Source organism: Triticum urartu, chromosome 3, assembly GCF_003073215.2.
Source record: "Triticum urartu cultivar G1812 chromosome 3, Tu2.1, whole genome shotgun sequence".
NCBI lineage: Eukaryota > Viridiplantae > Streptophyta > Magnoliopsida > Poales > Poaceae > Triticum > Triticum urartu.
In genome coordinates this window covers 312067737-312073698 of record NC_053024.1, presented here as the reverse complement: position 1 = coordinate 312073698, position 5962 = coordinate 312067737, and positions in this window count along the sequence as shown.

Sequence of the window (5962 nt, the reverse complement as noted above, 5' to 3'; positions counted from 1 at the left end):
GTTATGATCCCCTCTATCAAGTAATCCAACCCAAGCATGTTTTTGAAATTTTAAAATTTGAATTAGACCAGATTTGTATTCAAACTTCGTTTGATCATAACTTGAGTTTCGTAGCTCCGTTTGAGTTGATTCTTTTGCAAATCGAAGCTTTTGACCTAAACTTTCTGATAAGGCCAAATTCACATAATTTTGGCACTGTTAGAAATTGTTTTATGTTGCAAGAGTTATTTGCTTAGTTTTGAAGTTTTTCGAATCGTCTTCTTCGATCTTTCTGATATTTTGAGTGATTGCTTATGTGTGGTTACTATTGCTTGCTTACGATAGATTGACCGGAGTGTGACGAGTAGAACTATCAAGAGTTATGAGTGCGAATCATCTTCATCAACATTGTAGGCAAGTTCACACTTTGATCATATCCCTTTCATACCTAGTTTTTATGCATTAGTTTCACCCTCAAACATTGCATGAGTAGGATTGATAACATGTGGGTATTGCAAAGTAGTTGATGAGGTAGGAACCTATTGCCCTGCATTCAAACCTTGGGAGTTACTATTATGTTATGCTTATATTGTCATGCTATGCTCGTAGACATGGATTGGGTTTGAGAGTATTTCATGACAGATGTGAGATTGTTAATTAATGGTTTACTTAAGGTGGCAACTTTAACACACATCTGGGTGGATTGAGGCACCTGGGTATTCCAGCGATTGCCTGTCTAGGCACCTGGGTATTCCAGGATTGCATGTTTTTTTATGGACCGCCACCCAGGGTCAAAGGGATCATGAGATTATTCATACTAGAAACTTCCGTGTGTAGCCACAAGCTATTATGGGCTCTAGCATAGTTGATTAAGTCGTGTGAACTCTTACAGTGGTAGACTAGCAGATGTAGGGGTCGTAGGTGGTACGGTCTACCCATCGTAAGGTGCAAACACTTCTGAAAGACTATGTCTCGGTCATCCGTTTCTCAAACACCATGTAGTGCGAGAAATCCAACGGAGGAGATCGAGTCTTGTGGGGAAAAGTGCGCAAACCTCTGCAGAGTGTATAAACTAATCATGATTAGCCGTGTCCCCGGTTATGGACGTTTTGAGTATCTAGTACTTGGATTATCATCTGAATCTCATCATGTTACTTTAAATTGATTTTGTTGGGTTTAATGATGTTACTTAATTGGGATTGAGAATGCTGTCAACCATTTTCAATGTTCAACAACCACCATGATAGTTAAATAAAATTATTCCTTTGCAGTAGGGAAAATTTGGCTTTTCGCAAAAACATTATAACCATAGAGCTTTTCCACCAGCCAATATGCATGTAGAGATAGCCATTGTTCATCATTTCTCTCTATGGTGTAAATTTGCCAGTACATTCAATGTACTGACCCTTTGTGGCTGCAATGTCTCATGTTGCAGGATTTCTTACGATGAGTAAGTGATACGTTAGGGTTACGATTTCTACACTCAACTTTGCCATTGGTGTTGATGGGAATCCACAACCTTGTTACTTCCGCTTTTTGGATTGAGGTAATACTATTTACGTTACTTTACACATGTGATTTACCTCTGTTATAAATCCTCAAGTACTGTGTGTGTCAGCATACCGATCCAGGGATGACACTTAAGCACAGAGACTTGATCCATTCAGGTCAGGTCGCTACAAGATGGTATCAGAGCACATGTTGACTGTAGGACGTGACCCTAGAAACTGGCAAGCCCATAGCAAAGATTTTTCTCTACAACTTTCCCTTTCAAAAAGATTTTTACCTTTCTTCTCTTCTGAGCTTATTCAAAAATTCCCTTTAGTGAGACCATACCCCTTTCCCCTTTTGACCACACGAAGATTCGACTGATGTGACCACTCCAAGAAGTACAAGATATCGGACAACTAAGACCACTTCGGAATGAAGAGTATTTTTCGTGCATCTGAATAATGGAAACTACAACGGTTGAAGACCGAAGACAAGTAGAATTTGAAGGCTCTGAAGAATTCCCAGATTTGTATGACCTAGGAAGGCTACCCTTATGGAACTTGGCAGACTATGGAAGTTGTCAATACCCGAGATCAAGGTGTATCGAAGAAAGACTGAAACAAGGAGCATGAGAACTCGAAGTTTTGTCAAAGAAAACCCTAAGGCAGGAGATATCAACTATGGAATGATAGCTCATGGGAATGACAAGAGCAGAAACACGGTTATCCGTGATGTCATCGCCCGCTGATGCTATTGTCACCGTGCTGAGTTAAAGATGCATTTCTTCAGAATGGATTTGATGGAAGAAGGCTGATGGAGCACCTATTAGTAAGATGAAGTTTTAACCTTATCCGGTGTATCACCAGGATCTGGAGTAGTACATCAAGAAGTTTAAGGTGGAGCTCCATGAAGTCGTATTAGACAAGGAAGCATTTCGTGAAGAACTCAGGAACCAAAAGCTAAAAGTAGCCAAGCTGGAGGAGCTACAACCTCGAGATACCGGAGATTTGTCAGGAACTGTAGGACAGTATGACCATGGTTCATGTGAAGGATGTTGAAACCAGAAGTTTGGAATGCAACTCCAGAATATTAAAGGACGTCACGAGAGACTTCGCGTCAACAGAGTTGATCTGGCAAAAGAACTTGAGAAAGACAAGCATGATCGGAAGAAGCCATTGGAGGCATGAACAAGGCTTGAAAAGTTTGGAGACGTTGAAGATTTATTGACCTTTAGAAGACCAAACCCCTGTTATATACCTACGTTAGATGCGACGTTTGTGAGCTGTCATTTGTTTGATGTTTTTCTCGACGGCCACAAATAAAATCTACCTTTTCAAAACTTTTGTTTGTATTGTGTGTATCCCTCTCCCTCTCTCTTATCTTACCCCAAACCCACATGGACCCAATAGAGGATGAATGGAGATGAGCATGTATTTTCTGGACCGATGAGTCAGTTGGAGACAGACCGATGGATTCAGAACATGGAGGATCACATGGAGAATAACCCTATAGTCGGAAAGGATATGACCCAGTGATAGAGGCTAAGGTGTCCTGATGTTTCGATGAGATGGTGGCTATCGTTTTCTGTGGGAGTCGACCTTGACGATCCGACTACGAACGTGCGAGACGTCGCGCCTTAGCAATCGCTAAACCAACTTCCGAGGGTTATTGACCACGCAGGAGCACGATCAACCTGACCACGAGGGTCTGTTTCCTGCGAGCAAACGAAGAACAAGCAAGAAACTGAGATTGCAATCGGGATATTGCGAATATAAGATGAAAGCTTTATTGATCAAGGTGGGGTTCTGTGACGTCTTGGTCTGGTCGTTGGACACAAACGAAGTACGCGAAGTTGCAGCTATGGCGAACTTTTAATCTAAACAAAACCCAAAGTCTAAACGATGCCCTAAGGGCTGTATATATGGAGGAAGAGGGGGGAATTTCGTGGCCCTTGAGGGTGGGGTCCGAAACCAACCCTAACTCTTGTTTCCCCACACATACGGACTCTAAAAATAGCCTATACTTAAGTATTTCGAAATTACATGGGCCTGGCCCATTAATAAGGTGACGCAGCACCTAGAATAGCCTATGGACGAATATTATGAAGTGGCATCTTGTATATTTCGTCCAAGACTTCATGCACTCCTTATGGCGGCTTCAAAGTCCTGAAATCATCACTTGTAACTCCGTTCTTGATCCCCTTGCGCATGCCATCAACTCCACGCGTGTTCTTGCTCCAATGTTCATCCTTCTCCAAGCTAGGCCCTTCATTTGTAAGCAAAACAAATGTATCCAATTTAGGCAGCATCATAATCTCATGAACATTAGAATCATTACCAAGAAACGAAAGTACCTGGTAATTTAATTGGCGTGCGCGAGCTCTAGTAATAGGTCCAATATATGTAACAGTAGGGGCTGTGTGTGTAACAATGGTATTGATGTTCTCATCATCCTCCCCTTCTTGAAATGAAGTCGTCCTCGACGGAAGCTCATCTTCCTCACCCAAATAAGGCTTCAAATCTGCAATGTTAAAAGTGGGACTAACCCCAAAATCTGCAGGTAGCTCAAGTTTATATGCATTATCATTTATTTTCTCTAACACCTTAAAAGGACCATCAGCACGTGGCATTAGCTTTGATTTGCGTAGATTAGGAAATCTATCTTTACGCAAATGTAACCAAACAAGATCTCCAGGCGCAAACACAACATGTTTTCTACCCTTATCTCCAGCAAGTTTATATTTAGCATTCATACGCTCAATGTTTTCCTTAGTTAACTCATGCATTTTTAAAATCAATTCAGAACGTTCTTTAGCATCAAAATTAACCTTCTCTGAAGATGGAAGAGGCAACAAATCAATAGGTGCACGAGGTAGGAAACCATACACAATTTCAAAAGGGCACATCTTAGTAAGTAGAATGCATTGAACGATTATAAGCAAATTCAATATGAGGCAAGCATTCTTCCCACATTTTCTTGTTATTCTTCAAAACAGCCCTAAGCATAGTAGACAATGTTCTATTGACTACTTCAGTTTGTCCATCAGTTTGGGGGTGACAAGTAGTACTAAAAAGCAGCTTAGTCCCTAACTTAGCCCATAAACATCTCCAAAAGTGGCTAAGAAATTTAGTATCACGATCTGAAACAATAGTATTTGGCACACCATGTAAGCGAATAATTTCACGAAAGAACAAATCAGCAACATTAACAGCATCATCGCTTTTATGACATGGTATAAAGTGTGCCATTTTCGAGAACCTATCCACGACAACAAATATGCTATCCCTCCCCTTCTTTGTTCTAGGTAAACCTAAAACAAAGTCCATAGATATATTCTCCCAAGGAACACTAGGTACAGGCAAAGGCATATATAAACCATGAGGATTGAGTCGTGACTTAGCTCTTTGACATGTAGTGCATCGAGCAACAAAACGCTCAACATCCCGTCTCATCTTTGGCCAAAAGAAATGTGTAGCAAGTATATCCTCCGTCTTCTTGACGCCAAAGTGTCCCATTAATCCTCCTCCATGCGCCTCCTGCAACAACAAAAGACGAACGGAGCTAGCTGGAATGCATAGCTTGTTAGCACGAAACACAAATCCATCGTTAAGAACGAACTTGTTCCAAGTTCTCCCTTCCTTACAATTCTGCAACACATCTTTAAATTCAGCATCACTAACATATTGATCCTTGATGGTCTCCAAACCAAATATTTTAAAGTCAAGTTGTGAAAGCATAGTACAACGACGAGACAAGGCATCAGCAATAACATTTTCTTTACCCTCTTGTGTTTAATCACAATAAGGGAAAGTTCTCAATGAATTCAAACCCATTTAGCATGTCGACGGTTCAGTTTGCTGACTTTTAATGTGTTTCAAAAGATTCATGATATCAGAATGTATAACAAATTCCTTGGGCCATAAATAATAATGTTGCCATGTTTCTAAGGTCCGAACAAAGAGCATATAATTCTATCATAAGTAGAATAGTTCAGACTAGGCCCACTCAATTTTTCAGAAAAGTATGCAACAGGTTTCCATCTGTAATAACACACCTCCTAATCCAATTCCAACTAAGCATCAACATCAAGCTCAAAAGTCTTATTGAAAATTAGGAAGTTGGAAGTAAAGGAGCATGTGTCAACTTATCTTTCAATAACCGTGAAGCTTCTTCCTGTGCGGTACCCCAACAAAAGGTACATCCTTCTTTGTAAGCTCGTGAGAGGTGCAGCAATGGTGCTGAAATCTAACACAAACGCTATAGAAAACCCAAGGCCAAGAAAACTCCTCACTTGTGTGACCGTTGGGCTGCGGCCAACTCTCAATAGCTTCAATCTTGGCTTTATCAACTTCAATTCCCTGTGGAGTAACAACATAGCCAAGAAAAGATACTCGGTCGGTGCAAAAGGTGCACTTTCCAAGGTTACCAAACAAACGTGCATCACGTAGAGCAATAAAAACAGCACGTAAATGTTCCAAATGTTCCTCCAAAG